Below are 19,677 nucleotides of genomic sequence, written 5' to 3'. Positions count from 1 at the left end.
ACCTTCACCTCCCAGGTTCAAGTGATGCTCCTGCCTCAGCCTCCTAAGTAGCTGGGACTGCTGCCATGCACCATCACGCCTGGCTAATTTCATATTTTTAGTACAGACCAGGCTTCTTCATGTAGTCAGGCTGGTCTGAAACTCCCAACCTTAGGTAGTCTGCCCGCCTCAGTCTCCCAAAGTGCTGGGATTACAGGTGTGAGCCAAGGAGCCTGGCCCTCATTTGTTTTTCAAAGAGCTCAGTAAGGGTGGAAGGGACAGGGAAAGAGTTGAATTTATAGCTGGCTAAGGGGCCCAGAGAGATCAGAAAATATTGCTATGACTGTTACTACTACCACTGTTGGAATCTTCATTGAGTGCTTTACCAGGCACTATGCTAACAATCCCATTGAATCCTCACAACCACCAGGAGACACGTACTATTATTACTTCTATTGTGTAGATGAAAAACATGGGATATTAAAGGTTAAGTGCTTGCCTAAGATCACTGAGACAGAACTGGGATTTCAATACCCAGGTATCTCTGATTCTCCAAACCCATTCTTTCCTGGGGGTGGGGACACATAAGAAGAAGAAAATTAATGTTTTGTTGACTTTTTGAAAGGATGATAGGTTCACATAGTCCAAAACTCGGAAGGTACAAGAGGAAAACATCTCCCACCCCCACTGTCGCTCTCTCCTGAGTTTTTAATGAATCCTTACAAACATATTTTATGTATCTTACCATGATAAACACACACACACACACACACACACACACACACACATATACACAACACATATTCCCTCTCTCTACACAAATAGTAACATACGAAAGATACTCTTCTGTATCTTCATGGTATAAGTACCCGTTATAACCTGCACCTAGGATTTGGCCAAGGCCACAGCCAGGTAAGGGCAGGCCGGGCACTTGGACCCTGAGCTCTGTGTCCTGTGCTCACTGCCTACAGCACCCCCATCTAACCTACAGCAGCCTGCCTCTAACAACCACACACAAAAGCAGCAAGAAATGGCCCATGCTGCCTTCTGGGAAGGACACTCCGTCCTGCAGAAGGGACCTTTAGACTCACTCCTCCATCTGGGAAGCCAGGTTACCAGGGGATGGGGCAGGTGGTTGGACTCACCCTGTCCGCTGCCTTTTTCTCTGTGAAGACATCAGAGAGAGCCTGCATCAAGTCCTCCATGTGTTCTGAGGCACAGGGTAGGCGGCCAGAGAGGTATCTGCAGCCTCCTGGAATGAGAGAGGTTCAGATGAGGCCCAAGGGACTCCCCCTAAAAGTCTGTCAAACTGCCAGGTTGAAGGATGATCATGTGCCCAGATTCCCACCTAGCCGCCTGGCCACATTCTCGGTGACATAGAGTGCCTTCTGCAATTTGGTGATTTTGTGAGCCTGTGGGAGAAAAGCCAAGGACGTGCTGAAAGAGAAGCAAAGAAACCTCCAGGGAACGGGAGGGAACTTCACATCCTCCAGTCACCTCTACCTGCCTCCTGAGTGCTGCCTGATGGTGGTGGCTTGGCTTATTTTCCTACAGGAAGAGGAAGGCAGAGCTCTTACCGGAGGAGTGGCAGAGACGGCAGAGACGGCAGAGCCAGACATGTCCCCAGAATGCCACCAATGCCCCAGGAAAGGACCACCTAAGGGAACAGGTTTTCAGGGACCCTGTGGGATGGAGTGGAATCTGGGGGGCGAGCCTTCTTCCCCGGTATGGGAGTGAGACAAGACGGGCCTCTACATCTCAGTGCCCCCCAAACCCAGCAGTCACGTCATGAGCAAACGAAGAAATGTTACTTCATCCAGCTGAGCTCAGTTCTGTTCTGTCGGGAGAGTCAAAGGTGACTGAGGGTGGCCCCCTCGACTCTATTCTGCAGGCCAGGAAGCGGTAGGCAGGGGCCAGGAGTGGAGTTTAAAGTCAAAGTTCTGAGACCCAATGGGAACAAAAATTAGTGAACTCTCCTCAAGCTCCCAAAGAAAGAGGATTTGGGTCTTTGTTGGTTGTCACCCACAGCCACAGAACTGAAAGTCTGAAACTAGATTCTCTCAAAAGGATGCTCACATCAATCTTCAGAGATGGAGTGTGAGAAAAGCCCACGCTTCTGCCAGCTTGTGATTTACAAAGGTGCATTCATTCAACAAACGCTGAACACTTACGGGCCAGGTGTGGTTCTTCACAGCGGGGACACAGGATAGAAAAGGCAGACAGGAGCCCTTGGCCCCGAGGTTTCCACTCTAGTGGGCCTTGAAATCTCGGACTCTCAGAGCTAACAGAAACCTCTGATACTCTCTACCTCCACCTCCTCAAGAAACACAAGCCCAAGAGGAGAGGAGTTTATAGCAGGCCCTGTACTAGGGATCAACATAAAAACAACAATAACAAATCTCATTGAAGCTTCACAAATGTAAGTAAAACAATACCACCCCTATTTTACAGATGTGAAAAAGAGAGGCCCAAAGAGCTCAAGCAATTGGCTCTAAATCATACCCTTAGCAGATGGAGAGAGCACATTCAAACCCAGGATCCTTAACCAGTACCCTACAGTTTGTCCACAATCTTAACAATTACGCTCTACTGTCCCTTGAGCCCTCTGTCCCCAGAAACCTGGCCAGCCAAGACTCATATCCTCCAGTGAGTGGCAACCAGTGCAAGTGGCTGTTTCAGGGTTACTGCCATTATTTATGATCATGGCTACTACAGCCTCAAACTCCTGGGCTCAAGTGATTTTGCCCACCTCAGCCTCCCGAGTAGCTAGGACTACAGGTGTGTGCTGCCACACCCCACTAATTTTGAAAAATTTGTGTAGAGATGTGAATTCTCTATGCTGCCCAGGCTGGTCTTGAACTCCTGACTTCAAGTAATCCTCCCACCTTGGCTTACCAATGTGCTGGCATTACAGGTGTGAACTACTACTCCCAGCTGAGAGCTTACTTTTGTCTGCTGGTAGTGTTCTCAGTATCTATTTCTATTTGAGGCTTTGGTGCTAGTACTGACGTATTACACAGACCATCTGAGGTTTACAGGACTTTTGTTTGAATATTGAACAGCTGGAACTGTTTAGTTCTGGGTCTTTGCAGGTACACAAAATGTGTCTATCAGGACTCTGCTTTATAACCATTGAAAAGCAGGAAGCAATACAGTAAAACTGTACCTGGCTAGAGGCTTTGGAAGAATGGAGTATTCTGGTTTAATTCTATTAACTTGGAAGAATGATGCTGATTAAAATTCAAAACTTCAATTTCCTGTTGTATGCAATGTGAAAATATAGCCAATGATTCTGCTTTTCTTCTCTAGTAAGTTTTGGACATTCGGCTCTACTTGGTCTTTTATGATAGAACTCCTAGTGCGCCTGAGTCTTCCGTTGTGAAGATCCCTTTCTCAAACTTTAGATGTAAAAGGATGTAAATGATATTGGATGAAATCAGGCTGTAAGTATGCTTTTTAGATGAAATCTCTGATTGTCACGCATTTTCTTATTTTATTCATATGAATAAAACACATTGCCCAGCTAAGCATTTTTTTTTTTTTTTTTTTTTTTTTAAGGTAGAGACGGAGTTTCACTATGTTGGCCAGGCTGGTCTTGAACTCCTGACATCAGGTGATACACCTGCCTCGGCCTCCCAAAGTGCTGGAATTACATGTGTGAGCCACCATGCCTGGCCCATTCACTTGTATTTTACTGGGTAATGTGCACAAATACATAGTTCAAAAAATTGTTAAATAAAACCATCTATAAAAGTATGTGGCATAAACACCTACACACACCAAGACTCCCTTGAGCAAAGCAGCTGTACTCTTTGGGGATTCATTTCATATGGTAAGTGCTTAAGAACTATATAAATGAATAAATAGAGAATTGAACTATCAAAGAAGCTAAAGAAAAGTCCAAATTGCTGGCGGGAGGGGTTACCATGAAACAGACCCTAGCAGTCGCGTACATATACAGTTGATCCTCATTATTTGTGGGTCCCATATTTGCACATTTGCTTACTGGCTGAAATGTCTTTGTATTCCCCAGTGCCTGGGAACCTTTCAAGGTGACTCATGGCAATACACACAGTAGTGAGAAATCTGCCATTCCTTGCACACTTCCCAGGCTAAGGTCAAATAAGATGACCCTCGGTCTTCTGCTTTCAGATCTCATACGAAGATGATCAGAGGGCAGAGATGGTAGAGGGCAGTGCAGGGTAGTGCAGGAAGCTCTGGCTCTGGGGCCAACTGGGCGAGGTCTGAATCTGAACTCTGGCAACTATTAGTGGAGTGGCCTCGGGAAAATCACTTAACACTTCTATCCTTCCTTTATTCTTTGGTAAATAAAGAAAATTTAATTTACCAGGATGAGTTGTTCTTAGGAATTCAGATTATAACCTATGAGAGATACGTACATGTGTACATATTTTCCCTGGGAACAGGGTTTAGTATCTGATTAACTCAGTGTTCTAGGCAACTTTATAGAATAGGACTACTGAAAATAATGAGAATTGGCTATAATTATTTATAAAGAAATCATGGAGACATAAACATAACAATTATTTGGATGAGGTAGAGGCAGGTTTCAAGAAGATTTTGAAGAAACAGAACTTCACCCGACACATAAGGCATGGAAAAGGCCTGCAAGGAGAAAGAATGGTGCCTTAGACAGAGGTCCAGATGGTAGAAAAAAATCAGGCAGGTTCAGGAAATGGCACTATGGGAAGTCTAGAGCATTAGAAGCTGAGACCAGAACAAGGTACCATAGCGCTTCTCTGCACCCTGTACACATCATGTACCACAGAACCTCACTCTCTGCATTGGATTCTTGCTTTCTAGATCTCCCTTCCATTAAACTATGAGCTCCTCAAGGTCAAGATCTCTAAGCAGAAATCATAGGTAGAGTCCTCTCAATTTGCGAACAAGTTATTATTAAATAGAAATACACCCAAATGACTGTACAAAAATGAGAGAGGAGTCAAGATGACCGAATAGACACAACCCCAGTGCACAAAACCCAGCGAGAGAGACGCAGAAATCCAGAGATCTCTTAAGTCCAACAGAGGTACCATGTGCATTTCAGTGGGTCTGGTGTGATGGCGAGCAAAGCCCAGGCAGGGCAGACCGAGGTGGGGAGGGATGCTGCTTCATCCAGAAAGCGCATCTGACCAGCAAATCAGAGGCTCCCCCTCTAGCACTCTGGTCCAGATATAGCGCTTCCCCCAAAGCCTCAGCAATACACAGAACAAGGGATCTTTGCCAGTCAAGCGCCAGGAACTACAAGCGTAGAGCTGAATAATAATCCAGGATGGTGTCCTAGATTGGTGCACAGATCTAAGCAAATGCAAAAGCCCAAAAGCCGGCTGGTAGAGCCTGTGGACCGAGCTATTGCCCTGTCCCCCTACCCAGGGAGAGAGGGAGCCGAAATCGGGAAAACAGATGGAGCAGCTGGGTGCCCCCCACCGCACCCCCCCAAAGAGAGGAAGCCGAGAGCAGGGAGTCGGCCAGCAGGTGTCGCTGGGCGGGTTCCTACCTCCCCCACAAACCCCAGAGCACTGAAGCACTAACTCTAGTGGGTTGTGCAGCCAGTGCCACAGTCTGAGCTGAACCCTGAGAGATCCAGCCTGGTGGAGGAAAGATACAACCCACCATTAACGGGGTGGGACCAGGCTTCATGTTTTAACAAAAAACACAGGAAGTCTACGTAGCAATGGGACGGCATTCTTGATCACCCAGCAGCACCTCCAGGTCAGCAGAAGAGGTGGGCCTAATCTCCCAGTATAAACAAAAAAAGACACAGGAAGCCTACCTAGTAACCTGAAGGAGTCCATAGAAACCCAGTATCGTCTTGACAGGCAGACAAGCGACCTCATCGCCTCATCAAACAGCTCCCTGAGATCACAGCTAGGTAAATCCACTAAGATTGGGAAAAACCAGTGCAAAAAAGATGAAACCATCAAAGACCAAAACACCTCTTCTCCTTCAAGGGATTATAACTCCTCAACAACACAGGAACACAACATGACCAAGAAAGAGTAACAAATTGACAGAAACAGGCTTCAGCAGGCGGATAATAACGAACTTTTCTGAGCTAAAGGAACACGTTCTAACTCAATGCAAAGAAACCAAAAACCTTGAAAAAAGGTTAGAGGAAATGTTAACTAGAATAACCAGCTTAGAGAAGAACATAAACAACTTGATGGAGTTGAAAAACACAGCATGAGAACGACATGAAGCAAATGCAAGTTTTAATAGCCAAATCGACCAAGCAGAGAAAGAATATTAGAGACTGAAGATCAATTCAATGAAATAAAAAGAGAAGGCAAGACAAGAGAAAAAAGAGTGAAAAGAAATGAACAAAGCCTCCAAGAAATATGGGATTATATGAAAAGACCTAATCAACCCTCGATCAGTGTACCTGAATATGATGGGAAGAATGAATCCAAACTGGAAAACACGCTCCAGGATGTTATCCAGGAGAACCCAAGCCTAGCAAGGCAGTCCAACATTCAAATCCAAGAAATACAAAGAACTTCACAAAGATATTCCTCAAGAAGAGCAACCCCAAGGCACATAATTGTCAGATTCTCCAGGTTGAAATGAAGGAAAAAATGCTAAGGGCAGCCAGAGAGAAAGGTCGGGTCACCCACAGAGGGAAGCCAATCAGAATCACAGCAGATCTCTTGGCAGAAACCCTACAAGCCAGAAGAGAGAGGGGGCCAATATTCAACATTCTTAAAGCAACGAACTTTCAACCCAGAATCTCATGTCTAGCCAAACTAAGCTTCTTAAATGGAGAAATAAAAGCCTTTACAGACAAGCAATTATTGAGAGATTTTGTCACCACCAGACCTGCCCTACAAGTGCTCCTGAAAGAAACACTAAGCCTGGAAAAGAACAAGTACAAGTCACTGCGATCGCACACCAGTTGACAAAGACCAAAAATGCAATGAAGAAACTGCGTCAACTAATGGGTAAAACAACTAGCTAGCATCAAAATGGCAGGATCAAATTCACACATAACAATATTAACATTGAATGTAAACGGCCTAAACGCCCTAGTCAAAAGACACAGACTGGCAAACTGCATAAAAGGTCAAGACCCATTGGTGTGCTGTATTCAGGAAACCCATTTCACATACAAAGACACATAGCCTCAAAATAAAGGGATGGAAGAAGATTTACCAAGCAAATGGAGAACAAAAAAAAGCAGGGGTTGCAATCCTAGTGTCTGAGAAAATGGACTTCAAACCAACAAACATCAAAAGAGACAAAGAAGGGCATTACATAATGGTAAAAGGATCAATCCAACAAGAAGAGCTAACTATCCTAAATATATACGCCCCAAACACAGGAGCACCCAGATACATAAAGCAAGTTCTTAACAACCTAAAACGAGATTTAGACTTCCACGCAATAATAGTGGGAGACTTCAACACTCCACTGTCAATATTAGACAGATCAATGAGACAGAAAATTAACAAGGACATCCAGGACTTGAATGCAGAGCTGGACCAAGCGGACCTAATAGGCATATACAGAATGCTCCACCCCAAATCCACAGAATATACATTTTTCTCAGCACCACATCACACTTCCTCTAAAATTGACCACATCATTGGAAGCAAATCACTCCTCAGCAAATCCAAAAAATAGAAATCATAACAGTCTATCAGATCACAGCACAATCAGATTAGAACTCAGGATTAAGAAACACACTCAAACCCAAAGAACCACTTCGAAACTGAAAAACTTGCTTCTGAGTGTTGACTGGATAAACAATGAAATGAAGGCAGAATTAAAGATGTTCTTCTAAACCAATCGGAATGAAGACACAACTTAGCAGAATTTCTGGGATACCTTTAAAGCAGTGTCAAGAGGGAAATCTCTAGCAATAAATGCCCACATGAGAAACAAGGGAAGATCTAAAATCGATGCTCTATCATCAAAATTGAAAGAGCTAGAGGAGGAAGATTTTTTAAAAAAACTCAAAACTTAGCAGAAGACAAGAAATAACAAAGATCAGAGCAGAACTGAAGGAGACAGAGACACAAAAATCCTTCAAAAAAATCAATAAATCCAGGAGCTGGTTTTTTGAAAAGATCAACAAAATAGACAGACTGCTAGCCAGATTAATAAAAAAGAAGAGAGAGAAGAATCAAATAGATGCAACAGAAAAGATAAAGGGGACATCACCACTGATTCCACAGAAATACAAGTGACCATCGGAGGTTACTACAAACAGCTCTATGCACATAAACCAGTAAACCAGAAAGAAATGGATAAATTCCCGGACACTTGTACTCTACCAAGACTAAACCAGGAGGAAGTTGAAAGCCTGAATAGACCAATAACAAGGGCTGAAGTAGAGGCAGTAATCAATAGCCTGCCAACCAAAAAAAGTCAAAGTCCAGACAGGTTCACAGCCTAATTCTACCAGATGTACTAAGAGGAACTGTTTCCATTCCTTCTGAAACTGTATCAAACAATACAAAAGGAGGGAATCCTCCTTAACTCATTTTATGAGACCAACATCATCCTGATACCAAAATCAGGCAGAGACTCAACTAAAAAGGAAAACTTCAGGCCAATATCTATGAAGAACATCGATACAAAAATCTTCAATAAAATACTAGCAAACAGATTGCAACAACACATCAAGAAGCTTATTCATCACGATCAAGTAGGCTTCATCCCAGGGATGCAAGGCTCATTCAACATACACAAGTCCGTAAATGTAATCCATCACATAAATGGAACCAAAGACAAAAACCACATGATTATCTCAGTAGATGCAGAGAAGGCCTTTGACAAAATTCAACACCCCTATGCTAAAAACTCTCCATAAACTTGGTATCAATGGAATGTATCATAAAATGATAAAAGCCATTTATGACAAACCCACATCCAATATCATACTGAACGGGCAAAAGTTGAAAGAATTCCCTTCGAAATCAGGCACTAGACAAGGATGCCGTCTCTCATCACTCCTATTCAATACAGTATTGGAAGTTCTAGCCAGAGCAATCAGGCAAGAAAAAGAAATAAAGCGTATTCAATTAGGAAAGGAGGAAGTCAAACTGTCTCTATTTGCAGACGACATGATCGTATATTTAGAAGACCCCATTGTCTCAGCCCCAAATCTTCTCAAACTGATAAGCAACTTCAGCAAAGTCTCAGCATACAAAATCAATGTGGGGAAATCACAAGCATTCCTTTATACTGATAACAGACAAACAGAGAGCCAAATCAAGAGCGAACTCCCATTCACAATTGCTACAAAGATCATAAAATACCTAGGAATACAACTAACAAATGATGAAAAGGACCTCTTCAAAGAGAACTACAAACCACTGCTCAACAAAGAGAGGACACAAACAGATGGAAACACATTCCATGCTCATGGTTAGGAAGAATCAATATCATGAAAATGGCCATACTGCCCAAAGAAATTTATAGATTCAGTGCTATCCCCATCAAGCTACCAATGACCTTCTTCACAGCACTGGAAAAAAAAAAGCACACTTTAAATTTCATATGGAATTACAAGAGAGCCTGCATAGCCAAGACAATCCTAAGCAAAATGAACAAAACTGGAGTCATCACATTGCTGGACTTCAAACTATACTACAAGACTACGGTAATCAAAACAGCATGGTACTGGTACCAAAACAGAGACATAGACCAATGGAACAGAACAGAGACCTCAGAAGCAACACCACACATCTACAACCATCTGATCTTTGACAAACCTGACAAAAACAAGCAATGGGGAAAGGACTCCATGTTTAATAAATGCTGTTGGAAAAACTGGCTAGCCATGTCCGGAAAACAGAAACTGGACCACTTCCTGTCACCCTACACTAAAATTAACTCCAGATGGATTAAAGATTTAAACATAAAACCTAACACCATAAAAACACTAAAAGAAAATGTAGGCAAAACCATCAAAGACATAGGCATAGGCAAGGACTTCATGACTAAAACACCAAATGCAATGGTAAAAAAAAGCCAAGATAGACAAATGGGATCTAATTAAAATTCAGAGCTTCTGTACAGCAAAAGAAACCATCATTAGAGTGAACCAGCAACCAACAGAATGGGAAACGATTTTTGCAATTTACCCAACTGACAAAGGGCTAATATCCACAATATGCAAAGAACTAAAACAGATTTACAAGAAAAAAACAAACAACCCCATTCAAAAGTGGGTAAAGGACATGAACAGATACCTTTCAAAAGAAGACATATATGAGGTCAACAAACATATGAAAAAATGCTCATCATCACTGGTCATTAGAGAAATGCAAATCAAAACCACATTGAGATACCATCTCATGCCAGTTAGGAATGGCGATCATTAAAAAATCTGGAGACAACAGATGCTGGAGAGAATGTGGAGAAATAGGAACACTCTTGCACAGTTGGTGGGAGTGTAAATTAGTCCAACCATTGCAGAAGACAGTATGGCGATTTCTCAAAGATCTAGAAATAGAAATTCCATTTGACCCAGCAATCTCATTACTGGGTATATACCCAAAAAACTATAAATCATTCTACTATAAAGACACATGCACACGTATGTTTGTTGCACCCTGTTAGCAATGACCTGGAACCAACTCCAGTGCCTATCAATGATAGACTGGACAAAGAAAATGTGGCACATATACACCATGGAATATTATGCAGCCATAAAAAAGGAATGAGTTTGTGTCCTTTGTGGGGACTTGGGTGAATCTGGAAACCATCATTTTCAGTAAACTGACACAAGAACAAAAAACCAAACACCACATGTTCTCACTCATATGCGGTTGTTGAACAATGTGAACACATGGACTCAGGGAGAGGAGCATCACACACTGGGGGCAGTTGGGGGGGTTAGGGGAGGGACAGGGGGCAGGTGGAGAGGGTGGGGAGGGATAACATGGGGAGAAAAGCCAGATATAGTATGCACCTAAAGTAAAATAAAAACAAAAATTTTGTTTAAAGTGTACAAAAATAACTTTGGTTTTCAATTGCAGTCACAGCAATTCACAACTGGTACAGATTTGAAACTTGTCCAGAATTCATTTGTCCTTCCAATCCACTCAAGACTCACCTGTGTAACAAGTACATTTGGAATACACTCCTTACTGGTTCACCAAGTTTTACGTGCTTTACTAATGGGCCATTAGGTTATTTCCAATATGTCATGATTTCATACAATGCTGCAAAGAACATCTTTCTACAACTTTCCTTAGATCTATGTGCTGTTTTCCTAGAGTGAACCTTATAGATGGAATTGTTGGTAATAGTATTTGCAGAATTCACATTTTTATTTTTACTGGATACTACTAAACGGTCATTTTTACATTTCTTTTTTTTTATTTTATTTTTTTTTTTTGAGACGGAGTTTCTCTCTTGTTACGCAGGCTGGAGTGCAATGGCGCGATCTCGGCTCACCGCAACCTCCACCTCCTGGGTTCAGGCAATTCTCCTGCCTCAGCCTCCTGAGTAGCTCGGATTACAGGCATGTGCCACCATGCCCAGCTACTTTTTTGTATTTTTAGTAGAAACGGGATTTCACCATATTGATCAGGATGGTCTCCATCTCTTGACCTCGTGATCCACCCACCTCGGCCTCCCAAAGTGCTGGGATTACAGGCTTGAGCCACCGCGCCCGGCCTATTTTTACATTTCTACTGCCATTTATAAGAGTACTTGTTTACTCAAAATCTTACCAATGCTCTATACTATCCAACTTAGTTGTTTTCCAAGATAATAGAGGGAAATTGTATTTTATTTTTTGTTTCAACTTAAATTTCCATGATCACTTGGAAGGCTATTGAACACTCCAGTTTTTTCTTACATTATTTGCCTGTCATGTCCCAGCTGCTAAGACAGCCAGGAGGAAGAGCACCTGGCAGAAACCATTATTACTGTGTAAGGCATGGGCTTCAATGTTCACATGGCAGGGACTGCTGCATTTGATGTATCCAACCTCTTTTGATAACCAAATGCTTGATTCTAGACCCAGATTCCATGACTAATCAGCGTTACATGCATAAAATAAGAAGGAAATGCTGATATTAAAGTATTGCTAGTATGTACGCAATGCAAGCAATTTGTTTTAAACCTAACATCGTTGCTAGTATTTGAAATGGATTATAACAAGATATCCATACTAGCTATTTTAAAACTGCTTTTATAGTAACTCTCAAACCTGTACCTCATATTAAAACCAGAATACTGGAGACTGGTGTTTGAATATCATAAAATTATTAGTTTGTATATACTTAGAAACTGCTGAGATACATTGGAATAAAAACTACAAATGCAAGGCACATGACATTAACTAAAGGGAGCCTGGCTATAATCAACTAACTTGCAACAGACACTTAAGGTTTCAACACTGGGTTTTTTTGTTTTGTTTTTTTCTGAAACAGTTTTACTCTTGTTGCCCACGCTGGAGTGCAATGGCATGATCTTGGCTCACCACAACCTCCACCTCCCAGGTTCAAGCAATTCTCCCACCTCAGCTTCCCAAGTAACTGGGATTACAGGCATGGGCCACCACACTAATTTTGCATTTTTAGAAGAACTGGGATTTCTCCATATAGACTGGCCTAGAACTCCCGACGGCAGGTGAGCCACCCCTTGGCCTCCCAAAGTGCTGCGATTACAGGCATGAGCCACTGGGCCCAGCCTTTTTTTTTTTTTTTTTTTTTTTTTTTTTTTTTTTTGAGACAGAGTTTCACTCCGTCACCCAGGCTAGAGTACAGTGATGATGTGATGCAATCGTGGTTCACTGCAACCTAACACTGGTTTCTTACCTTGATCTCCTCTGGGGCCAGGTGAGCTGCATCACTAACACTTGTTGGGGCTACTTCCTTCATGGTTATGGCTGACAGATTTGACACAACTTTATTCTCTGGTACAGGCTAGAAAAGAGAGAATACATTCGATGAGAAGTCAGAAAGGGATCTAACACCAAATGTGTGAATTCTGAACCTATTACCTTCAGGCATAATCTACAAAATACTTTATGGAGATTATCTTTTTTCACTCGCTTGAAATTCAGCAAATCTAATGGAGATCATTTAAAATGTCAGATATGAGCCGGGCGCGGTGGCTCAAGCCTATAATCCCAGCACTTTGGGATGCTGAGGTGGGCGGATCACGAGGTCGAGAGATCGAGACCATCCTGGTCAACATGGTGAAACCCCATCTCTACTAAAAATACAAAAAGTTAGCTGGGCATGGTGGTGCGTGCCTGTAATCCCAGCTACTCAGGAGGCTGAGGCAGGAGAATTGCCTGAACCCAGGAGGCGGAGGTTGCGATGAGCCGAGATCGCGCCATTGCACTCCAGCCTGGGTAACAAGAGCGAAACTCCGTCTCAAAAAAAAAATAAAATAAAATAAAATAAAATGTCAGATATGGTGACAGCTGAAGTCCTAAGCTGATAGGCATCATGGCAGTGCTGAGGGGTGGCACAAGCTGCTTCAGAATGCCATAAGACCTGGGTATTTTAGGGTTTTCTGTCTCAAAAAAGATTCCAACAGCACCCCCTAAACATTGATTTTTCTTACCTGCGAAATGGAAACTACAGTACCTGCCTCCGTGTTGTGTGCATTACGTGTTCACGTACGTAAAGGACCTAACATGACCTGTAGCAGATACTCAATAAATGCCAGGTATAGAGATCCCTAGGTCTCCAACCCCACCATACAATGAAAATGCAACAGAAGACTCAGAGTGGGGAAAAGAGGGGTCCCTGCTGCTATGGCTGAGGGTCTGGCAGGGGCCCACTCAAGATCTGGGAAGAGACAGAACGGTCACGGGACCAGAAGTTAAGTCTTCCTTCTGGAGACCGTGCCCAGAATTTACAGGGAACTACCGCAGGTTCCTGTCCTGAAACAAAATACAGAGCTAGTCTCACAAAAATTCGTTTTCTTTGCTCTCTTTTGTTTTTTTCTTGAGATGGAGTTTTGCTCTGTCACCCAGGCTGGAGTGCAATGGCATGATCTTGGCTCATTGCAACCACTGCCTCCCACGTTCGAGCAATTTTCCTGCCTCAGCCTCCCAAGTAGCTGGGACTACAGACACGTGCCACCATGCCGGGCTAAGTTTTGTATTTTTAGTAAGATAGGGTTTCATCATGTTGGTCAGGCTGGTCTCAAACTCCTGACCTCAGGTGATCCACCCACCTTGACCTCCCAAAGTGCTGGGATTACAGGCATAAGCCACAGTGCCCGGACTCAGTTTTTAAACTCAGCCTGAGTGGGCTTCTCTCACGAGCAGCTAAGAGTTCTGACCCTTACAGCTTTCTGCCACCCAGCAGGAGGTGTTTGGATGTTTCTGGATCTAAAATCCAAGTGTCTAAGCCAACCAGTAGTTGCAAGTGCAGATGGTCACACAACTTTTTGACTTTACAGTGGCACAAAAACGATCACATTCAGTAGAAATTCTGCTTCCAGTACCGATACAATCTGTCTGTTTTTCACTGTTAGCATAGTATTCAATATATGGCATGAGGGCCAGGCACAGTGGCTCATGCCCTTAATCCCAGTACTTCAGGAGGCTGAGGTGGGAGGATCACTGGAACCCAGGAGTTTGAGACCAGCCTGGGAACATACTGACACCCGGTCTCTATAGAAAAGATAAAAATTAGCCACATGAAATTGTGTGCGCCTGTCGTCCCATCTACTTGGGAGGCTGAGGCAGGAGGGATCACTTGAGCCCAGGAGATTGAGGCTGCAGTGAACTATAGTTATGCCACTGCACTCCAGCCTGGGTAACAGAGCAGGACCTCATCTCTTAAAAAATAAAAAATTTTGGCTTATGCCTGTAATCCCAGCACTTTGGGAGGCTGAGGTGGCTGGATCGCCACGAGGTCAGGAGTTCAAGACCAGCATGACCAACACGGTGAAACCCCATCTCTACTCAAAATACAAAAATTAGCTGGGTGTGGTGGCAAGCACCTGTAATCCCAACTCCGGAGGCTGAGGCAGGAGAATTGCTTAGAACGTGGGAGGCGGAAGTAGCAGTGAGCTGAGATTGCACCATTGTACACTAGCCTAGGAGACAGAGAAAGACTCAGTCACATAATAAATAAATAAGTAAATAAAAATTTAAAAGCAGGTAAACTATTGCTTCATGAGGACAGCATTTGTGTTTGGGATGATGAGAAAGTTTAGAAACAGATGGTGGCGATGGTTGCAGAATATTGTGAATCTATCAAATGCCACTGAATTGTACACTTAAAGGTGGTACATTTATCCAAGTTTATTATCTATTTCTACAAACATTCACGAAGGCTGGACCCCTGAAATGTCAAAGTCATGATCCAAGGTGGGGAAGGGTGAGTGGGTTTTGTTCTCCTTTTAGTACTGCTCGGTTTGTTCTCAACCTGAAGTCGGCCGGGCTAACAACCAATGCTTGGCAGGGTAGGTGTATTACATGCATTTGCGGGCCAGGTATGGTGGCTCACACATGTAATCCCTGCACTTTGGGAGGCTGAGGTGGGCAGATTGCCTAAGCTCAGGAGCTCAAGACCAGCCTGGACAACATGGTGAAACCCTGTCTCTACTAAAAATACAAAAATTAGCTAGGTGTGGTAGGGTGCTTGTAGCCCCAGCTACCCCGTAGGCTGAGGCAGGAGAATCACTTGAACCAGGGAGGCAGAGGTTGCAGGCAGTAAGCCAAGATGGGATCACTGCACTGCAGCCCGGGCAACAGAGCCAGACTCCACCTCCAAAAATAAAAATAAAAATAAAAATAAATAGGACAGGTACAGTGGCTCACACCTGTAATCCCAGCACTTTCGGAGACTGATATAGGCAGACTACCTGAGGTCAAAAGGTCGTGACCAGCCTGGCCAACATGGTGAAACCCAATCTCTACTAAAAATACAAAATTTACCCAGTGCTCACGCCTGTAATGCCAGCCACTCGGGAGGCTGAGGCAGGAGAATCACTGGAACCTGATAGGCAGAGGTTGCAGTGAGCCAAGACTGCACCACTGCACTCCAGCCTGGATGACAGTGTGAGACTCTGTCTCAAAAAATAAATAAATGCATTTTCAACTTAGTATGTTTTCACTCACTTTTTTTTTTTTTTCTTCAGAGACAGGATCTCTCTGTGTTGCCCAGGCTGGTCTTGAACTCCTGGGATCAAGCAACCTTCCTACGTTGACCTCCCAAAGTGCTGGGATTACAGACGTGAGCTACTGCACTTGGCTATTACCAATTTATGATAGATTTATGGGGACATGACCCCGTCATGAGTTAAGTAGCATCTGTAATCATGCTGAAAATGAGGATGGCTTCTGTGAGGATATGGGGGAGTGTCACAAAACACAAGGGGACCAGGGCCTGCATGGGGACACCACAGGCTGCCTCTGGCTCAAACCCAAGGCTCCCTCCTCTGTGTCTCCTGCTGCAAGACAGACCCCAGGCCCGCAGCTCTGCAAATTCAGGCTGTCTGCACTGCAGGACTTCAAATCCACAGCTGGGGGTTGTGGGTGATGTTGGAGCAGGAGCAGGGCAGGGGGGACACATCAGGGGTTGCACCTGCAGCCACATTGGCAGAGTAAGTTCGTTTTCTTTTTTCTTTTTTTTTAGACGGAGTTTCATTCTTGTTGCCCAGGCTGGAGTGCAATGGCATGACCTCGGCTCACCGCAACCTCAGCATCCCATATTCAAGTGATTCTCCTGCATCACCCTCCTGAGTAGTCAGGATTACAGGCATGCACTAACACGCCTGGCTAATTTTGTGTTTTTAGTAGAGATGGGGTTTCACCATGTTGGCCAGCTGGTCTCAAACTCCTGGACCTCAAATGGTCCACCTGCCTCCGCCTCCCAAACTGCTGGAATTACAGGCATGAACCACCGCACCTAGCCCTGGTTTCCCTGTTCTGCCTGCTGGCTCTGTACAGCCTCAGCTTCTCTTCCCCCCACCCCTTAGGTGATAGTGAGCAACCCCCACTTCCTGAGGTTCTAGGCCACCTTCCATGAGAGCGATTACAAGTTACATGGGAACATCAAGTACAATCTGGTGACCTATGTCCCCACCAAACCTCGCCGCATGTCTCCCGAGGGATTTCTCTTCCTTCTTCCCTTACCAGCATAAAGAGCTGAGGAATTTCCAGACAACACAGCCCCTAGCCCTGCCCCGTGGTTGGAAGATCATCAGGCAGCCAACATCTACACACCTTAATTCATTAAAGTGTCACACAGGTCAGGCGTGTGGGAGCCTGTAATCCAGCACTTTGGGAGGCTGAGGCAGGTGGATCACAAGGTCAAGAGTTTGGGACCCACCTGACCAACATGGAGAAACCCCGTCTCTACTAAAAATTAAAAAATCAGCAGGCCGTGGTGGCATGTGCCTATAATCCCAGCTACTCAATAGGCTGAGGTAGGAGAATTACTTGAACCCGGGAGGCAGAGGTTGCAGTGAGCTAGGATTGTACCACTGCACTCCAGCCTGGGTGATGGAGTAAGATCCCATCTCAATCAATCAATCAATCAATCAATCAAATAATTAAGTATCACATGGGAGATTCCCGCATGGCATGACAGGGAGGAGCCTAACCCAGCCTGAGACAGGGCTGGAGATCTGAGTTAGCTGAGTAAACTGAGGCATAAGGATTTAGTGGGGGCAATTTCCACGAGGCAGGGGCCTGACCAGCTGCAAGTCAGCAACAGCAAACTTCTTTGTCCAGGCTCATCACATCTAGATGAGTGAGAAAAACAATCACTCCTCACTGTGTGTCCCCAGAACTCTGGGAGCAGTGACTGGGAGCCGTCATACTGGGGCCATTGTTTCTGTGAGCTTCCAGAAGCCTTTCACAGGTGGTGGGATTAGAATGCAGCAGGGATTGGCTGAGCGCAGTGGCTCACACTTGAAATCCCAGCACTTTGGGAGGCCAAGGTGGGTGGATGGCCTAGGGTCAGGAGTTGGAGACCAATCTGGCCAACATGGTGAAACCCCAGCTCTACTAAAAATACAAAAATGAGTCACATGTGGTAGCACTCACCTGTGGTCCCTGCTACTCAGGCGGATGTGGCAGAAGAGTCTCTTGAACCTGGGAGGCGGAGGTTGCAATGAGCCAAGATTGCATCACTGCACTCCAGGCCTGGGTGACACAGCAAGACTCCATCTCAAAAAAAAAAAAAAAAAAAAAAAAATGTCGGGGCAAGGGACGGAGTGGGTCTAAGTGGCTCCCAGGTTTACCTCTCCTCGAACACCCCATCTCTCCCACAGTCCTGAGTTGGGGGATGCCCATGGTGTTCCCCAGGTACACTTGGGATTTTCTCTCCTGACCCCACAGGATATTTACCTAAAACAGAAGCAGCACTGAGGAAGGACAGACCCAGGTTCCCTTCCAGCTATGCTGTCTCCTGGACAGAGGTGGGGACTGGGCTGCCTACAGGAAGTTCCTTAGCAGGAGCAGAGAGAAACAGGGCTGTGATCACAACCCCAGCTGAAGAACAGTAAAACAGGATGATTAAAACACTTTACAAGAGCCAGGTGAGGTGGCTCACACCCGTAATCCCAGCACTCTGGGAGGCCAAGGTGGGTGGATCACCTGAGGCCAGAAGTTCGAGACCAGCCTGGCAAACAAGGTGAAACCCTGTCTATACTAAAAATACATAAATGAGCCAGGTGTGGTGGCAGCTGCCTGTAATCTCAGCTACTCAGGAGGCCGAGGCATGAGAATGGCTTGAATGTGGGAGGAGGAGGTTGCAGTGAGGCCAGATCATGCCACTGCACTCCAGCCTGGACGACACAGTGAGACTCCATATCAACAACAATGACAAAACACTTTACAAATGGTGGTCCCTCAAAACACTTACACACAGCATTGCCATTTGCTCTAACAAAACCACTGCCATCCATCCCAAAAGAATAGAAAGCAGGAACTCAGGGAGGTATGTGCACACCTGTGCTCACAGCAGTGTGATTCACAGCAGCCAAAAGGCAAAAATCCACCGAGGGGTCCACCATCAGATGAAAAGATAAACATTGTGTGATCCATCCGCACAGCAGAATAGGACTCAGACTTAAGAAGGGAGGGAGGCTGGGCGACGTGGCTCACGCCTGTAATCCCAACACTCTAGGAGGTCACGGTGGGTGGAGACTCTGTCTGGAAAAAATAAATACATGCAAATAAAGAGAAATTACAAAGGAAGTGAGAATATATCGTGAGTGAATCTAATAACTAAGAACTGAAAGCGTTCTCAGCTGCTGATAGCATTACTACCAACCAGTTCAGTGATGTTCCTTTTCCCACCTGGGAAGACCTGTACTTGTTCCCCGGGGCTCACCTTTCTGTACACCAGACAAGCGATGGCCGACTGCAGCCTCATCTGCAGCACCGTGAGCCGGTACGTGTTCTGCTGCTTAAACAGCGTTTGCAGGCAGGCCGAGAGGAACATCAGCACCGCGAGGAGGTAGCCCTTCCAGGCCGGAGGCTTGGGATCACCAATAAACTCCAGGAAAAGGCTTGCAGGGGAAAGGGAAAGAAGGTACAGCTGGTGAGAGGAGGTGCCCATGTGTGCTGCCTTAGCCCAATGCAGGCCAGGGGCGGGGGATCAGTCGACGTGGTTGGCTTTTTCACAATCATGATCTCGGTTATTTCCCCCACAGTCCATGCTTCTTTTCAATCTGACTGCAGCTTCTCAAAATCAAGAGATGGCGTTTTTCTTACCCCTTGTTATGGGCTAAACTGTG

The 19,677-nt window shown here is 44.8% G+C and overlaps 1 long non-coding RNA gene across 2 annotated transcripts in view; it reads right to left on the bottom strand.

Annotated features, from left to right (window-relative positions):
• Nucleotides 1–1,145: 1,145 nt before the first annotated feature.
• LOC141583616 (uncharacterized) overlaps nucleotides 1,146–19,677 on the bottom strand; it is a 40,507-nt gene continuing 21,975 nt past the window's right edge. Inside the window, exons 2-5 of one of the 2 annotated variants that reach the window (XR_012516291.1) lie at nucleotides 19,272–19,449; nucleotides 18,888–19,090; nucleotides 12,777–12,884; nucleotides 1,146–1,231 (exon numbers count right to left, since the gene is read on the bottom strand). This is a non-coding gene — a long non-coding RNA (uncharacterized LOC141583616). The remainder of the gene's footprint in view (nucleotides 1,232–12,776; nucleotides 12,885–18,887; nucleotides 19,091–19,271; nucleotides 19,450–19,677) is intronic. The other variant, XR_012516290.1, reaches the window with a different exon arrangement.

The sequence above is a fragment of the Saimiri boliviensis genome, chromosome 2 (assembly GCF_048565385.1).
Source record: "Saimiri boliviensis isolate mSaiBol1 chromosome 2, mSaiBol1.pri, whole genome shotgun sequence".
In the NCBI taxonomy this organism is placed as follows: Eukaryota; Metazoa; Chordata; class Mammalia; order Primates; family Cebidae; genus Saimiri; species Saimiri boliviensis.
This window is presented reverse-complemented; position numbering and strand designations above follow the sequence as displayed.